This window comes from Protopterus annectens, chromosome 17.part0 (assembly GCF_019279795.1).
Source record: "Protopterus annectens isolate FY-2018-M chromosome 17.part0, PAN1.0, whole genome shotgun sequence".
In the NCBI taxonomy this organism is placed as follows: domain Eukaryota; kingdom Metazoa; phylum Chordata; order Ceratodontiformes; family Protopteridae; genus Protopterus; species Protopterus annectens.
The window spans coordinates 572,407,799-572,430,298 of record NC_056751.1 but is presented as its reverse complement, the minus strand read 5'-3'; positions in this window follow the sequence as shown (position 1 = coordinate 572,430,298).

Sequence of the window (22,500 nt, the reverse complement as noted above, 5' to 3'; positions counted from 1 at the left end):
TCACTCCGAGGTTGTACTACATACAAACACACACAAAACACCACCACACAAGCTACTTTCTCTTCGTACACACACATCACAGCAACAAAACACACTGACACACACCACAGCTCCTATCCAAACTCCTTAACGCAAACACTTACCTGAATACATAACTATAACAGAACTTTAGAAGCGCGAAATTCAACACCTCTGGTGTTAGAGGTTTTGAATTTCGCGCTTCTGAACTTTCGCTATTATGTGGATTCAGCTTCTTGGGCTCAAAATACTGAAATTCAACATTTCAGTATTTCGAGTTTCTAAACAAAACCCGTGCACATATATACTTCAGCACATAGGTGCCCTATGCATGCACAGTATATCAGTCAGATTATCATTAGTCTAAACAAGAGGTGGACAGAAATTTAAGTAATTTCATATAATATTATTTCAGAAATGTTAAACAAGTTTCTGTCTTAAATAATGTCATTGTATGATAGAATTAACCTTCTCCTGTGTGTGGGTAATGCTGGATTTACCCATGCCTGACTTTGTTTGATCACTTGGGCTTTGGCCTCATGGATAGATCAGACCATCTGTGGGCAAATCTTGAAATACTCGGTCTCAAATGTGAGTTATTGATAAAATAACTCATGTTGTATTGCACTGAAGTAGAATTTATCAACATCAATATGACATTCATAGAAGGGATGAAAGGAATACCCTGTACAAACATATTAAATGCCACCCCTTTCATTCTTTCAAGTACATTGCCATTGACCATGTCGATTTAGGACCTAGTGGTGGACCATCTGATGAATTCCTTAAATACAAGGAACTCAGGCGGTAGCTGAAATGAAATCTTATTGTTTTTCCAGGACTAAACAACATGTTCTCTGTTAGCAGTGTGCTGAAATTAAAAGCAATGTTTGTTGTATAAGTTTTATTCCACTGCTAATATTTAGTTTGAAACTGCTTTAATCAAGGGGCCAGTTTTAAAAAAAAATAGGTTTTTACTAGTTTGTGTTTTAGATATATGCCAAATGCTTTTAAACATGTGTTTGCTGTGAATTTGTTATAAATGAAAAATGTTTCTTTAAATTTATTCATTAACTCACTAATTGTTCTGGTCATGTAGTTGTTAAATGTTTTAAAGCTGGGTATTCTAGACTTGATGTTATTGTGATGAAATCAACTGTGGATGGATGCACTAAATTTGTTTATTAAAGTGAGGTGCATGAGTTCCTGGTTTTCTTTTCTTTTTTGTTCAAGTAACAATTATCCAGTTATGGAAACATTCTAAGAATGAGGTGAGTTTATTTAGAATCTTAACAGGAAAAGAGGTGCAGGTGTGTAATGTCAGCCCAGAGTTCATAGGCTCTTAACTTAATAGGGGTTTACTAGTCTAACAATGCCTTGTATGCCAGGCATAGATCTCCCCTCAACAGCCTGTAGGAGAGAGACAATACAGGGATAGGGCCTTGAGGCAGTCTGCTTAGTACACATTACTTACACCCTGTATTATTTTATTGAGGAACCTCTGTGGATGTTTCAGTTGGTAGATATACCTGGTTAGGAACATTCCAAAGGGGACAATGATAGGTATGATGAATGCTGAATACAGTGGAACAATATCTTCCTTGGATCTAGATGCCACACTTTTGTTTATAATTTGTACAGCATAGAATGATTTGCTCACTACTGTAAACACATGATGGTTAAAGGCTAGATTACAGCCTATGTATGTCCCCAAGTTTCTGACTACTGGGTCAACTCTTAGGGGTGTGTTGTTGATATGATAGCTACCAGGAGTGGATGACTTCCAGAAGGATACTATTTTGCATTTCTCAGCATTTAGTTTTCATTCATGGCTCTGACACCAGTTATTTGTCTGTGTCTGCTCTTCCTGGAGAACATTTGTGTCAGTGGGGATTCAATCATCTGCAAATTAAGTCGAGGCCATTGACATTGGCCTTGACTTCAGAGAAATAAATGCCAAAAAGGAGTGGTCCCAGGACTGATACCTGAGGGGACTCCACTTGTGAATGGCATCTCTGTAGAGGTGGACTCCTGGATTCACTTTATTACCTCGAAATACTGAAATATCGAATTTCAGTATCTCGAGACTATAAAGCCGAAAAACCAAAACACGAAAACCTGAAAACTGCTAAATGCAAAACATCGAACATCAACACACCATACAACACATACACCAGCCTCCCACATTGAAACAAACAAACAAAACACACACAAAGACAACAATACAAATAAATAAACCTACCCTACATCCCCCATGTGCACCCCCCACACCCTTGCTACTTATATATATTAACTCCGAGGTTGCACCAAACAGAAAAAGGCAGTAACCTCACCACTACACAGTGCAGTCCCCTCGCACACACACATCACAAATGCACAAACACCACCACTTTCAACACTTACACACTCATACTCTTACCTACCTACCCTAACCCACACTTAAACTTCAGAACACACTCACATACATTCAAATCCCTACCCAAAACCCGTAAAAAAAATTCACTTACCTTAATCTCCAACCATATCCACATATGAAACATAAATCAGGCACACAGTACATCTCATGTACCATAGCGCACCACCAAAACCGCAAATTCGACATTTCCAGATTTGCGGTTACGGGGTTTTGTTATTTCAGAAGTTCAGCTTTATAGTCTCGAAATATTGAAATTAGATATTTCAGCATTTTGAGATTATAGAGTGAATCCGGACTCCCCAATTCTAACTTCCTGGTCCTGTCTGTAAGCCAGCTGGCTATCCACCGGGTGACATAAGGATATGCACCTAATATCTTGAGTTTGTCAGCAATGTACAAGTTGGGTATGTGCACATAGCTTGGCCAGATCAAGGTAGGCAGTGTGAACCATTCTGCCCTCAGCCATTGCTTTGGTGACCTTCTCACAGAACTCCATCAGGTTGAGTAGGCATGACCTGCCCTTGACCAAGCCAAATTGGGTTGGGTACAGAGTATGGAGGTTTCCTATGTCATTATTGTTTATTTCCACAACAATTCTTTTTATGGTGTTGCATATAAGACTAGTGAGACTTATGGTCTCTATTTTACAGGGTCTGTAGATGGCCCACTTTTGTGCAGAGGGATGACTGTTGCTGTTTTCCATTCATGAGTCATGAAGCCTGTTTGGAGGCTACAGTTAAATAACAATTCCAGAGGGCCTGGTAGGTCATGTTTCATGCTATTTAGAAGGCATCTTGGGATATTGTCTGGGCACACTGATGCAGTGTTCTTGGCCTTAGAAAAATCATTAAGGACTTGTTCTTTAGTGAACACAGGAGGAGTTATATTTGATGGCATTTCCTGAGGGAATGTTGAGGGGGAGAGATGGGTAATGTTGGAGCTGAATTTGTTGGCAAGTAGGCTTGCTATACCTTCTGACTCAGTATATGTGGCTCCATTAACAATGAACACTACACACAATTGTGTATTGCATTTGTGGTTGCAGGCATAGCTAATGAAATTTACCTCAAATTTGGCTTTGGTAGACTTTGTTTGTCCTCTGAGTTGTCTCTTTAGTTTGATGAAAGTGCTTTTATCCTGCTGGATGCTGCCTCTCCTAATTTTTGTGGGTTTTGAGGTTAACATTAGGTTTCTCAATGGGCTATGCAGTTTACTAAGGCTGGGTTGTAGGAGAAAAAAGTAATGTATTAGGATCAGATAAGTTCATGAGTGTAGTCATTTTGATTGAATCACAAATGACTGAATATTTACCTCTCCAGTGGAGTAGGAACAGAAAGCCCTGACTATGACCCAGATGTCCTGGCTTTGAATAGTGGTTCAGGCATTTGATCAGGTTAGCTGGGTGGATAGAGAGTTCCTATCCTGGGGATAGTGTACATGCTGATGTCTCTCTGCAGTGGAATTCTAGAGATGACTGGAACCAGGAAGGATAAACATTAGGCTAGGGGCAGGATAGACGGTTCTGTGGATGCCCCTTAGGGGAAAGGGGGCTGAGCACACTATAGTTTCCCATGCCCAGCCAGCTGTAGCATGTGCTAGGTGCATAGTTGAAGGAAAATATGCCAGAAAAAATCCCCAAAATTCCATGGATGGCAGTAGTTCTCCTGAAGATCAGCCCATGCCTCTGCTGAGTGAAAAAGAATGCCCAAGTTCAGTCCTTAGATGGAAGGTAGATGGGTTTATTGCTCATGGAGAAATCTCAAGGGTAAATGGGGTGCTAGATGAAAAGAAAAAAAAAGACTGAACATTTGAATGAAAACACATTAAAACTCATTTCACAGAGTTACATTTGACTTTATTTTATTGCAACAAACATACTTTCAAAACTTGTTTTTGTAGGGAAACAAACCCCACCTGCATCTCCCATGTGGGGAGTTTGCCTCCACACCAACCTACCCTTTCTATAGCAGTACCACTAATCTAGACAGCTTGAACATGCACTCACCAACACACACACACACACACACACACACACACACACACACATACACACACACACACACTACAACTATGCCCTACCTTAATCCTGCCCTAACCCTAGCCGGCCTACACTAAAGGTTTTGGCATTACTTTACCAAACTTACACTTAACTTACCTGCAAGCATTCACTGTTTTGTTCATCCTTAAATCTTAATGAATGGAACAGCTGACCACATTTCACAATTATCCACTCTGTTGATAAGCAATGAATGACACCCATATATTCATGCCTATATTCATAGATTCATAGAGTTTACAAAGCAGAGTCATTTCAGGGACCATAATTACTTAGCAACTACCCATACAGGACACCTCATGCCTCCAGGATGGAAAAGCAAGATGAAACCAGGATGAATCAATGAGCACCCATTGAAAAAAAGGGTATCACTCTGTGTTTATATGTAATGGAATATTATTAACAAGGTGCTTCCTGTGGTCATTGTTACTGGGTTTGAGTCCTTCCAGCACCATTTGTGTACTGGGTGACTCTGAGCAAGTCACTTAACCACCCAGGGCTCTCAGTCTGCCCATAAAAAAGGACACTAGTGCCCAGAGGGCTTAGCTGTGTAACAAATAAATACAACAAAAATAAATTATTCTAGAAGTGAAGATGCACTGAGTAATAAATGCATCCTTCCAGCATGTTGTATTTATTTGTTTTTGAAGATTTGGGCCTTTAGTTCAAGTTCAGCTGTTTGTTAAGCCATTTGTTATATGCTGAGATAAGAGATCAAAGAGGGATAGTCTTTTAACAGCACAGAATACTAAGTATACATCACTTTGCAGGAGTGTGTAGTAGACAGAATAGACACATACAAGTTGATTTATGTCTAGCATTATGTGCTTTTAAGGACCCAAGATTTTATATATCTATTCTATCTAGCTATATATATATATATATATATATATATATATATATATATATATATATATATATATGTGTGTGTGTGTGTGTGTGTGTGTGTGTGTGTGTGTGTGTGTAAACAAATAATTAATATATATGCTAGCAGATACCTGAAAAAAATGACTGAAACTTGCTTGACTGAAATAGTATTTGATTGAATCTTGATTGTATGAAAATCGTAAAGGAGTCCATCTTAATAATATCTGCTAACCCCAACCCTAACTGTGTCCCTGTCACCAATGCTTACCTTGCACCTTACCTTTTGAAAACCCTCTATATAACATTACCACTATTCAGACAAATTTGATCTGAATGTGTGGCGGGATTTGGTGCTCCTATCATAAAAGGAAACCGTATGTTTCTTTTTGCAATCAGTTTTGCTATAGATGATTTTGAGTTTTTCATTGTGTTGAAATGTAGAATGCTGCCATTGATCACTTCAGTTTTGATGCATATGCATTCCGGTAATTCAACATATATACTCTCTCTCTCTCTCTCTCTCTATATATATATATATATATATATATATGTATATACCTATATTTTAATATATATGTATATATATATATATATATATATATATATATATATATATATATAAATAAATATATGTACATGTATATATTATATCTGTCTCTCTCTCACTCTCTCTCTCTATATATATATATATATATATTATATATATATATATATATATATATATATATATATATCTGTGGATCTAGGACTTTTGATAGAAAGATTAAGTAAGTGACATCACTGAAGTTAGTTGTGCTGTGGATGTGTGGTGGCTGCCAGACTGATGACTGTGCTGCCAAAGTTCCATGTTTGAAACATGGCTAGGAGAGTTACTTGATGAATATATAGAAAGCGTTTATTTGTGTAGGTAAGTGGACATATACGTTACTGTGTATAGACTTTTAACTGTAATTTGCTATATAACTGTGCCATGAAGGGTTGCATGTGCAACAGTATTGATTGGTCTTTTGTGGTACTTTAGTATAAATGGTGTTTATGTGCATTAGTTGAGTTGGTCAATATGGCTTTTGCTGCTACTAATGTGTTTTCGGCTGTTTTTCAGAGTTTGTAGCAGTTGATGCTATTTATAGTTATGTGGTTTCCCAATGAGGGGAAGCATTTGTTATTGATTTCAGGATATGTGCATATGCTGGATCATGAAAGGCATGGTTGCTGGTGTTGGGGGTTGCATAAGAAAAAAACTGAGAGCAGTGGCATTGGTGTGTGTGGCATTTCTACACTCTTCTTGTAAGATGGTACAGAAATCTATTATACAGTGGATATAAAAAGTGTACACACCCTTGTTAAAATTCCAGGTTTTTGTGATATAAAAAAATGAGACCACAATAAATCATTTCTAAACTTTTCCCACCTTTAATGTGACCTATAACCTGTACAATTCAATTGAAAAAGAAATCTGTTAGGGGAAAAAATATAAAAAATATAAAGCATACAATAAGCTTGTTGCATAAGTGTGCACACCCTTAAACTAATACTTTGTTGAAACACCTTTTGATTTAATTACAGCATTCGGTCTTCTTGGGTAGGAGTCTATCAACATGGCACATCTTGACTTGACAATATTTGCCCATTCTTCCTTGCAAAAGCACTCCAAATCTATCAGATTGCGAGGGCATCTCTTATGCACAGCCCTCTTCAATAACTGACAGGTGGTCAGACTAGGGTTATTTCTACTTAGTGGGAAGAGATTGGTTACTTCAGAATATGTCCATGCCATCTTTGTATGGAGGAATTATCCGGTGTGGAAGGTCATATGGAAGTTTGTTAATGATGACTGCCATTAGTATTGGAGCTAGAATTGATCCTGGTACACCTTTCAAAAAATGGGTTGATGAGGTAATTGAGAACCTATTATAACACAAATTAATGGTTGCAGAAGTAGTGTTTTAGCCAGGAAGAAGCTTTTGGGCATGTACTTATGTCAAGACCGTGATTTATTAGAGCAGGGTAATTGACAAGGTCATAAGCATTGATAAAATCTATCAATATTATTCCATTTAATTACCCCAGTCTATATTCTGGAGTATTTCATCATAGAGAGAGTCCATAGAATAGCCATAGGGCTGTGGCTTGGCCAAAATCCATTTCCACCTTTTGGAAGAGAGAAGGAGATAGTGACTGATGCATTAGGAAAGTTAATTTCTCTTTAATATTTTGCCAAGGGTAGATAATATAGAGATAGGGTGGAAGTGGGAAGGATTTGATGTGTTGGTTTGTTTAGGCAAGGGCTTAAAACTATGGCAGATTCCCAAATGTAATACTATGGGTAAAGCAGAGGTTGGATGTGTGCTGGAGTGGTCTAGTGCATATTCTCAGCAGTGGTATAAAAACAGGAACTGAGATTGTCAGCACCTGTCTGGCCATCTAGAGGAATTTGTTCAAGAACAATGTCTTTGGTTTTGTTGCCTTGAAGTACAAGGGTGGTACGCACAAAAGGGGGGTGGAGTATATTCATGTGATTACGGAGAAGTGTTGGGAGTGAAGGGGGAGTTATTAAATTCTGTCAGGATTCTAAGGGTGCTAGAAAAAATAGATGAGTGGCTGTATCTGTAATTTTGTGGAGACTTGTTTTTTGACTTCTTTCCAAACAGTCATGTTTGTGGAGTAAAGATTTTGTGTTGCTGTAAAGTTTAGCACTTCTTGATGCCACATCTTGTTTTGAAGATTTGTTAGTTGAGTATAGTGTTGTGTGGTGGTTGTTAAGGGGTTATGTTTCCAGAGTTAACAAAAAGAAAAATGAATAAATAGAAAAACGCTCACTTTATTAGTAATAAAGTGAGCGTTTTTCTATTTATTCATTTTTCTTTTTGTTAATTATGGATGTAAGGAATAATAGAAGTAAAACCACGGCTGAGCTGTTCCTATGTTTCCAGAATTGCCATCCTTCATCTCTAAGTTTAAGATGTTGTTTTAATTTGTAGGAGTGCTGTTGTGTCATGTTAGGTTTACAGAGACTAGAGATTATGTGGAAAAGTTTGTCTTGTATGTTTTGTAATGTCTTCATTACAGAAAGGGCTGCAGTATTTGGGTCTTGTGTGTTGATGACATTTGATCAGCAGACCAGATGAGTATGGACAGGTAAGATTTAGGTCTATTGATGTTAGTGTGTGGTTTTGGCCTGAAGAATATGACTTTAGCTGGATTTTAAGTTTGATATTTTGTAAGTGGAAAGTAGTATTACAGTGTTCAGTAAGTGCCAAAGCTTCCACTTTGAGACTGGACATAATAGAGGGGCTGCTGGTGATGTCAAGAACAAGGAGGGAGCGATGGGAGGAGAGAAGGTTTGGATGGGCATACTCTTCACCTAGAATGTTTAAGACTAAGGTTAGCTAGTAGTTTAGAGATCCCATTGTGTAGTAAACTTAGCAGATTAATGTTTGCCAAGGATTTTTTTTACTAAGGCTAATGTATCATGTGATATTTTTTGAAGGGGGAACTAGGCTGCTTTTAGGAACAGACAGTTGTTTTAAGTTGGTCGTTTTGTTATGAGCCATTTAGGGGAAGAGTCATTGGATGTATTTGTTTGAGAAATAATTTTAATTTTAGGTAGGGTTTAAAAAGAAGATGTGTACCACCTCTGTTACTGCTACTAGGCTGGTATCCAACAAGTACTGGTATTTAGGAAAATAGTGGTGGATTGATGGTCTAGCAGTTTTAATCCAAGATTCAGTCATTGTAACTAGGTTAGGTTTGTTTATGGTGATGTGGGGCCTAAACTGATATAGTTATAGTAGGTGATGATAAGCCAGGGACATGTGGTCCAAGTTTAGGATAAATGCTTGCTTTTAAGAGTAGGATATAAATGACGTGTGCATATTTAAAGATACATTTATATAGGATTATGTCACTTTTTCAAAGAGAGGTGTGTGTGTGTGTGTGTGTGTGTGTGTGTGTGTGTGTGTGTGTGTGTGTGTGTGTGTGTGTGTGTGCCACTGAAAAGTAAGAGATGAATTGTGTGGAGGTGAGGGTAAAGTGGGTAGTAAGTTTGTTTATGTTTATAAAGGAGTAGGAATACATGGTTGGCATAGAGAATAGAGAGCTGGTGTGCATTTGGAGGGGTGAGGGTGTGTTGCAGGTAGGGTAAGAAGTCATGTACATAGAATTTCCAGGATTAGAAAGAACATGTTTAAAGTTGATTTTTACAGTTTAGATAAGTGTAGTATACAATGAAGAAGTATATATGGGTTTTGTTGCTACTATAGTTGCTATTGTAGTGGTAATAATAGCTTGGATGGAGCATTTTTAATGAAGGATGTTGTGGATGGCAATATGTTATGTGGAGGTAGTCTGTGTTTTCAGAGCTTTTGTTGTTGTTCAAAGTGGCAGATGGCTTTAAGAGGAGTCATTTTGGTGGCTAGAAGTGGGTGTGGATCAATGGAAATCAATCCGATGATCCATGGGGGTGGCTGAAGAATTAGTATTGTTTGGGTGGTAGGAGAGCAAAGTGAGTCACCCCTCTTGCAATAGCAAGAGATGATCTGTACGTGTCTGGCAATTACTGCAGAGAATTAAAGTTATGAATTTTACTGAGCTACTTCCTGTGGTACAAGACTTGATTTCCTCAGCTTTTCTTTGCTTACTGTGTGGCCTTCAGTAAATTACTTAATCAGACAGTATTTGGGGACAACTGAAAATTTGGGATAGGCTTCTAAATGGCCTCCTGGACTGCATGCTCAGTATTTATCTATGAACCTACGATGCTAGGAAACCCTAGACAGAACTGTGCAAGCCAAGGGCTGAAAAAAGGTAAGATGTTTATTTGTGTTATGACAGGTAAATAGAGCTGCCTTACCAAGGAGATCCCATCTGTTTTAGTAATAGTAGACAGAAAAACAGTTTATAAAATATGACCAGTGACACTGGGTCAAAAGCAAAAAAAGGGTAGCACTATTTGGGGATACTTCTACCTACCTATACCTAAAGGGTTGTTATGACACATGAAACTACAGTGCCTTATAACATGGAGCTAAAATTAAGAATTACTTTAAAACTGGCAGTGAGTAATTGCAACTACGATAGGGAATCTTCTCTTTACTGTTAGAGAAGATGGTATATTCATACCTAAATCACACAAGTTCTGTTGCAGGCCATTAAGGCACTTTCTCAGTTCTAAAACAGTTTTTAATAGTAAGTTCCCCACAACAGTGCAAAGGAATCTTATTGCCTATAGCCACAGTAATAGGAAACAAAGGACAAAATAAATATACTGCCATACCCCAAACTATCACAACTGTAAGGAAGTTAAAGACAAAAGTAAAAAGACACTGTTGTCCAAGAAACAGTGCTAGAAGTTATATGTATAAAACAAGTATGTAGCAACATTTCTCAGAACCAGGTATTTTTTATTGCAATTATTCATTGCCTTCACAAAAGGTTTGATGTATCATTTCCAAGAATCCTATGGGAGAAGGCTGAAACAATGTGCTTACACTATGTTAAATTTTAAAGCTGGAAAATGCCTATTCAGTGAATGCAGAGCTTCAAAGTGCACCACTGTGCCACCCGCTGATAATGTGTTCAAACAAAGTTGTAAGAATGTCTAGAACATTTAATGAGATCTCATTGCATTTCTGTAGGCCTTTGCAATGGACAGAAAACTTGTGTCCTTCCCACTTACTGCAGAATGCAGGTGGCATACTAAATAAGAACACTGTATATGTTTCTCCCATCTTTGCAGAACTGAAGTAAATAATGCACGTTGCCTACTGTCCCAGTTTACCCTTGGTCTGTAGGGATCATACAGAATGCATCTAGTTAGTAGAAAAAGTAATCAAGTGAGTCCACATAAGTAGGAAGGTGGCACATGAAAGGATTACAGCTAAACAAAAGGAGTTGTTGGATGGAGTTACAGCAGGTAGTGTCACATAAGGATACATAAAAAGGCTACAGGCTACAGCAGATAAAGGGCTTAAAAGATCAAAGGGAAAGAAGAGAAAAGCATGTTTAACTCAAGAGACAATGTGATTTTCTATAGCACTGTCAAAGTAATATATCCTTGTGTGAGATTGATGTAAAATGCCTGCATATACAACAGAAATGAAACAGACAGAAGCTGCCATATAAGTGATCAGGAGCACATATACAGCTGACTGAAATTATAATGCCAGTACAGTACCGCCATAAATGCAATAGTAGCAAGTTATGAGCTGGCAGTTAGTCTATTGTAAACTTTAAGTCTGCCTGTGCTGGTGAGATCTCCAGCACCATTTTAATTATGGACACATTTTATAATACTGTATGTTAGTGCAAGACCTTTTATCTTTTTATAAAAATAGATTCATATGGTGTGGAATATGAAGATAAATATACAGGCAAACAATTTCCTCTGAAACAAAACTGTCAATTAGCACTCAAATATAGAGCTTAATCTTTATTTATTAGTATATTTAACTGGGTTAGTCATGTGACGGAGTCCATTTTCAGAGGGCATATAGGAAGAAAAGCCGTAAGTATGCAATAACTTAACAAACAAAACAAAAATGTGTGACTCAGTTCAAACAACAGTTGAATGAATTCACTAATACAAAATGTACATACACAGATCATGGAATGGCTGAAGTACTCAGAATCAAGACAACAATGAGTTGACAGATGTCATAATAAAGATAACAGTATGAAGACATAGGCATCTTATACTAAAATAGCTTTAACACTCTAAAATGACATATATTCAGTACTTGTATTAAAAGCTGAAAGCCAAACTAATTATTACTTACATTATACATTATAACAGGTAATCATATTTGAGGCATAGACATTACCTTTGTCTACTTACAACAGGATATTGAAAGCATAACACAGTGCTTGAATGCATAAAATAGACACTGATTTCTCCATTCTGAGGGAAAGCTAATGCCTCAAATCACTGAGAAAACTATATTGCTTCAAGTCACATTACAGTTTCCCTCTTTAGATTATCCTAAAAAAAAAAAGTAATCTTGAAGACCAAGTACTTTTCATTATATTCAGGTAAATTTTGAACAAATAAGCAGAAAACTGTCATTTGACAAACACCTGGAAGCCTCACAAGATGAGACAAGTCAACAATCCAGCCCTGCTGTCTTAAATAATATTTATGCAGTATACACCTCACCTGTATCAGACACGTGAGACACAGGAAACGTTGCATCTGTTCACATCAGTAAAACATGCCTGAATATCTTTGTAAAGGATATTTCACCATGCTCATGACCATGTCACACTTCAAGGATAGGCATTGCTGAGAATGTCGCTTTGAACATGAAATTGTAACTGATGTTTAGAACTGTTTTGTTTTCCTGATTTGTAATTAGCATACCTTCAAGAAAAGCCATCATGGTAAATATACATTGTGACTGTAAGGGTTACACTGGTTTTTCCAGATGTCTTTCTCAAAATGATGTTAATCAGACATATTCTGATATCATGATCACACAGATGATTCCATATCATACTTATGGCAGTGCACCCAGGTAAGCAACCTATATTTTTAGACTCACCTGCTGACAAGTAGTTGCTCTGTAAAATAAATCATCTAAAGTTGAAATATGAACACATAATTCTGTAGGTGGATGTCTGTTCCTGTATTTGGCTCAGAGGTAAAAATGTTCCACAAGCAGCACTTTCCCCTCAAGTACAATAAAGGAGATGGCATATGACATTAGAGAAAATAACTACTGTCTTTTTTTCTGAAAATTAGCATGCATGATGTTCAATTGTTATTACTGTTATTTATCAAGAAGTCCAATATACAGCAAAAAGAATACACATTGTAGTGATGCAGTGCATGAATAGTTGCTATACACTGCATTTTTTATTATTCACAGAAACAATCTTCCTTTTATGTCAGCTTTATACAATTCTGAATGAGGAAAGTATTGTCATATCTGTTTACTTACCAATGACATTTTTGGAAGATGGCTACATTTTTCACATCTCTCAGTGATAGTTACTCTTTCCATGTCAGATCCAGACCACAAAGCACTAAAAAGCAGTTCAGCCAAGTCGTTTGCACTTTATAGTCAGGCAATACATCCATAAATTACCAGCTCACAAATGGATATTATGGGTGTACAAACAAGTAAATATCAGCAAAGAACTCAGATGTACAAAAATAATTTCCAAGTATGTTCAGCAAGGAACTCAGAGTTTTTAGTAGAATCTAGAACAGAAGCTGCCATTAGAAAATGAATACTTAGGAGAATATATAAAATATTGCATGATAACTATAAGAATCAGTCAGAGAAGGTTAGAAAGGATTGGGAAGAGGGATTGGATAAGCAATTCCCAAAGAAATAATGGGAAGATTATATGTATGTCTCCCAAACATGCAACAAAATCTAGACAATTTAGGATTTTTGCTTGAAAATGTTTACATAGGTATTTTTATACCCCAAGTAGAATCCAGAGAAGTTTTCCTCAGATAGATAGCAAATGTTGGAGGTGTAACAATGAAGAAAGATATATTATACCATGACCGCCGAAAAACGTGCACGCTGATTGTAAATCGAGTTATACTAATGGAAAAAGGTCCGGTCGCCCGGACTTTTTTCCATTAGTATAACACGTTTTTTTAAAACACTGTCTCGCTATGTTAAATGGGTTTAACATAGCGAGACAGCTTTAAAATAAGCAACGGAGATCTCCGTTGCTTATTTTAAAGTTGTCTCGCTATGTTAAACCCATTTAACATAGCGAGACAGTGTTTTAAAAAAAAGCAACGGAGAAAGCAAGATCTCCGTTGCTTTTTGATGTTTCGCTATGTTAAATGAGTTTAACATAGCGAGACAGTTTTAAAATAAGCAACGGACATCTCCGTTGCTTATTTTAAAACTGTCTCGCTATGTTAAACTCATTTAACATAGCTAAACACTAAAAAAAAAGCAACGGAGACCTTGCTTTCTCCATTGCTTTTGCCCACAGCTCTGATGTACTGCGCAGGCGCGCAGTACATCAGAACTGCCGCGGATGCCAGACATCTGCGGAAGGGCAGTAAACAGGCATTATACTATGCCATTATTTAAGAAAAGTAATAGTTTCTTTTCTTAAATAATGTCATGGTATAATAGCAATAACCCACTTCTGGGTGTGGGTAATGCTAAATTTACCCACGGTTGGCTTTGTTTGGTCCCTCGGGCTTTGCCCTCCGGACCAAACCACACCAACCGTGGGTAAATTTAGCATTACCCACACCCAGGCGTGGGTTATTGCTATAATTAGGAACATATTTTCTGGGAGTGCAGTGAGTTGGCAGACTTTAAGGATTGCCTGCAGGATGCATTGTCAGAAATGCTGAATGGGCAGATTGGTGTGACGAGGGAGATAATTTTTCTGAGCTATGATACAGAATTGGAATTGCCTAGAATTGGTAAGGCCTTGCTGTCTCTAATTATGGTGGCTGTCAAAAAAACAATTGCTAGAAAATGGAAATCAAAATCTATTATATATTAGAAGTAGTAAATATAGTAACAGAGATAGAATAGCTGAAATTGAGATCTTTAGAAAAAGTAAACTACAGAGGAAAAATGGGAATTGTGGGAACAATACATACAGGGGAAGAATGAGGTTTGAAAGAAGGCAGGACTTGAGTTATGTAATGTTTGACTGAAAATTATGGGGTCAATTATAAGTGATGTATAATGTTTGCAATTGGGAGAGTGTCAGTATGGTTTGTGATGTGAAATGCTTGCAACTAGGATTGTGTCAGTGTGGTTTGTTTTCATTTGTACAAATGTATGATTGTTTATGTCGTGATAGTTTCATAAAGATGTTTCTTGTTTAAAAAAAGTGGCAGGAATTGAATAGTTTGTGTAATGTTGCTTAGGTTATATGATATATAGCAATATACGTGAAGCATAATGTTTGTTAATTATAACTTGTTAATACAGTTTGACTACTTTTATATAAATGTAAATGTACCTATGTCACAACTGATAATTCAATAAAAAAAATTCTGAGAATGTTATCTAAATTTAAACCAACATGTCAGCACTACTACAAAATAGAAACTGAGTAGGATATGCAAAGGCTATCAAAAAAGGGTTGATCTTTGGGAGAGCTCTGCACATACGAGAGAATGTCCAATGTTTCCCAGGGAGAGCACTTGTTTGAAAAACAATTGCCTAATCACAACTGCTTGATTCTAATGCTGGAGAAAAGCACTGCACGCTGTTTTGGACAATTTCTTACACAGAACCATAGCTGGCTCATTTTGCACATGAGGAGTGAAAAAAAGGCCTTATAGAGCAGGAAAAAAAAAGCCTTTCAACAAATTACACGCACAAAGAGTTGAGAACTGACTGCAAAAATCAGTATTGACATTCATTTCTGTACTGACGCAAAAAATACTGGTACTGTACTGACAATCAGTTAGCATGTTCCGATTGTACCTCTAACACCTTGCACTCAGGCTGCCTGCCCCTTTCACTCCATCCTAGATACAATTCTGTTCTGACACTCCCTCACAGATCATTTAACTAGCATTTCTAAGTTTGGAGGTGTGGGGGTACAAGTGGGCTTCCTGTCTGGGGGAAAAATTGAGTTGTTCTGTTACTTTGCATGTAACAGTCAATTTCAAGGAGTTATGATCAAGGAGTTTTGCTACGTGTTCTGGCTTCAAGCACTCATAGTAGAAACCATTTAACAGAGAAGGTGATAATTCAATGAAACATGCAAGGTAAGAAAACAGAAAGAGGCAGGAATAAACAGAAAACAAGTGTCTCAACAAAAATATCAGAGATGGCCTGCAGGCATATACTGACTTTTTTTTTAATAGGGTTTACAAATATTGCTAGTGGTCCATTTACAGTCACAACTACCACAGTCAAGAAAGTGTTTGTTATTTTTAATTATTTCTTAATGAAATCCTATAGTTCTATGCAGTGATAATAAAGTATTTCATTGTAAGACACATAAACTGTTCATGGCCTTTCAAGAGATTTTAGGCATATTTTAAACATTTATTATAGAGACTTATTTGCAGGCCTTACATCCCTGGCAGCTGGATACCAGGTGATGGTTCCTGCTAAGCATAGACAGAATACATGACAGAGAAGGTTGTGAATAGAAATAAAGTAGAGGCAGTTGAATACATGACCATGTGTCATCCAGCACTAGGTGTTTAGTACCTTTAATGGCTGCATGCTGTCAGGGACACCAGTGACAAACATGGCGACATTGTTGATAACATTTTTGAGTGAGCCTACAGAAGACAAGTGAGTATGACCAGACCACTGAAAAATGCTTGTAGATGAGTGGTTCTTGCAACCTTTGTTTAAGACTCCTGAGTGAAGAAGCGTTTTAGTGTATTTTGAAAACTAAGCTTTCAGTGCACTTTATTTCTGGAAGTGTTAATCCAAAATACATAAGCTGGCTGCTCAAGGTAGGAGTCTGAGTACTTAATGGGAGTAACCACCTTGAGCTGTTTTATCAAAGATGTTCCAATGGCAGTAAGTTTGAAGTAACTGGCATTAAGACTTTACTTTTTAATCCAGGCTATTTTTTAGCAGGAACATTTTGCTTTTAAGCTATTGATCAGACTCCTTCAAAACCCTTTCCAAGTGTTCTTGAGAGTCAAAAAATACTTTTCCTGAAACTAGTGTAGTCCAGATTTAGATTTGCTGTATCCAGGACTGTATGTAAGCTTCTGAGCCCCCCCCCCCCCACCAAGATTTCTATGTTGGAGGGAAGCCTTCTAGCTTATCATCGGGAGTGGTAACCTATCTACCACATAAGGAGAGGTTCTGGCCCAGAAATTGTAGTTATTGGCCGTTTGGGCAGGTTTTCCATCTCTCTCAACTTTCTGATTTAAAAGCCCGCATTTGTACTTGTTTCCCCCCTTTCCTGTAACTAGTTTAGTCCAGATACAGATTCTTAGTTTTAGCACTTGAATTTGCTTATTCATGATCAGCACTTGTTCAGAACTTGTAAGCACTAAATAACCTACTAATTACTACAGCACTCAACCTTCCTCATTACCTAGAGCAAAACAGTTTTGGTACTTACTTTCCTCACTTGCTTAGACAAAACAGCTCTTGTACTCACTTTCCTCACTTAACTAGAGGAAAATAGTTTTTTATTCAGGCATGTCCAAGGATCAGCTCCCAGTGTTCTCTCCTGTCTATCTGATGAATCTGGGCATCTTGGTTCAATGTAGAAATTCCCTCATGTACACAGACAACCCTCTCATCCTACCACCCAACACTACAACCTGTGAGAGATGCACTTATCTAGCCAAACTGGAGGTAAAGCTCTCTCCAATCATGACTGAACTTGACAGTCAGGAGGAGAAGGTAAACACTTGCACCACACCACACTTATCACATAGTCTCACTAAATCTACACCACCAAAATCCACACATAGAAACAGAAAAACATTCACAGAGGCTCTCAATAATAATCTGCTCAAGCAACAGAGACCTCCAAAGCAGAAATGCAAACAACCTCCACCCCTCAACACAACCCAAATGACACATAGCCCGCATACTCAGTGTGCCACTCAACCACAGCCAATAAGGCAAAACAACATACCCAACACACTAGTCATAGGTGACTCTATAGTCAGGCACACTGATGTCCCACTCACCAGGCTAAACAAGGAGAAGGTTACTGTTAGCTGCCAGTTTGGTGCCAGGATCTGCCACATAACCCACACATTCAGGTCACTCCACAACAAGTACAAATATGACTCTGTCATTGTCCATGTTGGTGTGAATGGCCTGAGATGTACCTCCCTGGACTACATGTAAAGAGACATGGAAGAGCTCTCCAATCTTGTAGCCCAGGCAGGTATGACCCTAGCCCTGAGTAGCATTCTGCCATCACCCAGAATGATGCCGCAGTACAAGGACAAAATGATTGACTTCAACAATTGGCTAAGCTTCTGATGCCATTCTAAAGGGATCTAGTATCTGTCTTCCTGGGATGACATGGTCGACAGACCACAATGCTTTGCCAGAGATGGCCTGCATCTGTCACCCCTGGGGTTCTGGATACTGGCTAAGGTTCTTGCCGCCCCAATAGTGCCTTTTTTAGACAAGGTTCAAATGACAAATTCACCACCGTAACAGGAACAGGCAAGCAAAACCTGAGGATGATGCTACTCAATGCTAGAAGTCTAAATCTCAAAATGCACTCACTCGAGGCACTCCTTAAAATGGAGAACATTGATATCTGTGCAGTGACTGAGACCTGGTTCAAGGCTCCAGAGAGCACCCCTGCACTACCAGGCTATAACTCATACCACACTTTTCAGTCATGTAACCTGGACCGGAACACCAAAGGCAGAGGTGTGTCCATATTCATTAAGGATATCCACACCTCCAGGCTAGTTGCTCATCATAATGCAGCCGAGGTTATCCAAGTGCAACTAACTCTGGGCAAAACTGCAATCCAAATTGTAGCTTGCTACAGATCACGCACCATGCCCCAGGATTCCCACTCCTCTTTTCTTGATGTACTGGAAAATATTAGGGTTCAACCAAACCCCCTAATAATGGGTGATTTCAACTACCCCACCATTAACTGGGAAAACTACTCGTGTACCAACTCCTTCACTCAACTCTTTCTGGAATTCATAAACTCCAATGCCCTGGATCAACTTATCCACACCCCCACCAGGGGCAACAGTATCCTAGATTTAGTCATTACCAACATGAGTGACCAGTGTTCCACACCTGAAGTCAACCCCTCATTGGTCCGAGCCAACCATAAGCTAATTACCCTAGATATCCACATCCTGCCCCCACCCCCATTAAGGAAACCATGGTAAAAAATTTTTCCAAAGCCAACTTCATGCTTCTTAAGACAGAAGTGGTGAACTTCATGACACCCATGCAGATGGACAATACAGTTATGACTACTGAATCCGACACTGTTGCACTTTATAAGCACTTACATGAGTGCATGGATCGTGCTATCCCAAACAGAACCAAGACGCTATCCTCCAAAAAAAGGAAGCCAATCTGGTGGTCCCCTGCCATAAACAAACTGTACAACAGAAGGAAGAAACTGTTGCAAAAGAGAGTAAAATCCCATGAGTGGAGGAGCTCCCTGGTCAGCCTCAGTAAGAAGCTGTAATCCCTGATAAAATCCTCCAAAGCTAGTTATGAAAACAAAATTGCCACTGATTCTAAAGACAACCACAAAACATTCTATAGCTATATCAAGAATCTCAATGGCAACACTCAGATCTGCTCAGAGTTACAGAACAATGACACTAAATATACAGACCCAACTGATATTGCCAACATCCTGGCAGATAGGTTCAGTGCTAACTTTACCCCCTTCTCACCCCCTAAAGAGCCCATCTCTATGCTGGAAGAATGCACCGTTCCTGTAATCACGGCTGCACATGTAAAAACCACACTCTCCAAAGCCAAGAACACAGCATCCATGGGACCAGACAACATCCCAGGCTGTGTTCTACATGAACTACAGAACAAACTGGCACCCCACATAAGTACCATATTCAATCATAGCCTCACCTCAGGCTTTGTGCCTGCTGAATGATGCACAGCGACGGTTATCCCACTCCACAAGGGGGGAGCCACCACGGACTCCAGGAACTACCGCCCCATTAGCCTGACAAGCCTGGTCTGCAAGGTCATGGAATGTTTCCTCATGGAACTTATAAACAAAGACATTGGTAATCTCCAAACTCTGGACCCCACCCAGTTCAGTTTTGTAAAAGGCAGATCATGTCTCCTAAACCTGATAGACTTCTTTGAAGCAGTCACCAAAGCTGTAGACAAGGGTAAGGTGGTTCACACAGCCTATCTAGATCTTGCCAAAGCTTTCAACACCACCCCCTACTCTGGAATTATAGCTAAACTCACTAAACTAGGTATAAATCCCTATGTCACAAGATGGGTTGCCAACTGGCTCACTGACAGAACCCACACTGTGAAAGTAGCAGACTCCAAATCCGACTTCAGACCAGTGACAAGTGGAGTACCACAGGGTTCAGTCCTGGGTCCTCTCCTGTTTGGTATCTACTTCTCTGAAGTATAGGCTAACACAGAAGGTCTTTGGCTAATGACGTTCGCAGATGACTGCAAACTAGGAGCCATAATCAAAACTCCTAACAATGTGGACATCCTACAAAAGGGCCTCACTGAGACAGATGCCTGGTGTCAAAACCATGGCCTCAAGCTCAATGCCAAAAAGTGCATTGTCATCCCCTTTGGTAAAAACTCTGTACCCATGAACTACAACATAAGTGGTAGTATACTTAACATTGAAAGTGTGATAAGAGACCTTGGGACACAGGTGGACAGTAGTCTCTTCCTTGATAATCACATTGCCACAGTAGCCAGGAAATCCTTCTATGTGGCACACCTCACCATAAAAGGTTTCTCATCCAGAAAAAAAGAGGTCATTGTTCCCTTCTACTCATCACTTATTAGACCCATTATAGAGTACAACGCCCCTTTTGACATGTACCCCACAAGACATCTGCAACAACTGTAAAGGCCGCAGAAATACCTCACAAAGAGGATTACCGGCCTCAAACAGATGCCCTATGCAGACCGTCTCAAAAAACTCCAGCTTTATTCCATCGCATATCGCCTACTCAGAGGTGATCTCTGCCTAACATGCAAAGCTATGTCAAACCCAGAGCTGTTGGACATGCTCCACTTAAATAAATCCTAATCCCTCCGAGCTGCACGCTCTAGGAACCTAAACCTTGTCACCACAATAAACAGAAGATGCCAGAGGGATAGATTCCTGTCCCAGAGACTTCCCATACTCCAGAATAAACTACCTATATATATCAAACAAAGCTCCTCATTAGCACTCTTCAAGAAAAATCTTGATGATTGAAAAGGAAATAGGAAATTCACCCCAGGGATCACCTCTGTGGCTCTGCTCGACAGTGGCACAGGAAAATAATTTTCATGGGTGGCAAAAGCCAGGGTACCTTTTTGGCTGGGCTTGTATAGGCCCCAGGGCCGATAGCCTAGTACCTACCTATGAACCTATGAACCTACAAGCTGAACTGCAAAAGTTAAGTGAGACAAAATCACATTCAGAGCATACCTCTCAACTGTCCAGATATTTGCAGAATGTCCAGTCTTTTCTGCCATATTTTTGGTCTGTTCATCATTAAATCTGTGGTTTTCTGTTAAATTAGTGAGAACTGAAGTCAGTAAATAATGACAGACATTTGAGTTCCAGACTTTGTATCCTTCAGAAAATGCATGCTAATGCAAAACATGTTAATTCTTTCAATGTTCTAAGTTTATAAGTGCGATATTCAAAATCTGTCCTTATTTATTTATTTTGATTGTACAGGAGAATCTTCTGCAGAATATTGAAAAATAAAAATGTCTTAAGATCTATGTTAAGCTAGGAGCCCAGACTGCTTGTTCAATTAGCTTAAAGCTATTTGGACACATGTCTAAACATCAACATTCTCCAACTGGCTATTAAGCCTTGGATAGTAAAGGATGGTATAATGTAATCAATTCAGGAGCAAGTGATAGCTATCATTACTCATGAAGAAAGGGATCATCAAGTATATACAAGGTTAGTTGACAGTAAATATGACCAGTGTATGTAGAAATTAAGAAAGAGGTATTGAATGGTGAAAGATGTAATTATATCTGAAGAAGAATAGAAGGAGGTGATGAGAAGTTATGATATAATTACATCTTTTACCATTCCACACCTCCTTCATAATTTCTCCATCCACAAGTGGATGGAGAAATTACGAAAGAGGTGTGGAATGGTGAAGGATGTAATTATATCTGAAGAAGAATGGAAGGAGGTGATGAGAAGGTACTATGAAATAAAAGCCACTTCTATTCTACAGGATCAGTATATGAGATGGTTGGATAGGTGGTTCAGAACTCTCCGGTTACAGCAATGTTAGAATGTGGGAGAGCTGAAACACTGCAGATGTGGAAAGAAGGAAGCAGGATATCTGCATATACTTTGGGAATGCAAAGCAGATGAAGATTTATAGACTAGCTGTATAGAGGAATGGAAAAGAGTGTATGAGAAGAGAGTTCCAAAATGTTGGAAGTTATACGCTTGGTGTTAGGTGGAGTGGAGTGTGGTTGTAGAGAGAGGAGAAAGTGCAGTTACTGTACCTGGGAGGAGT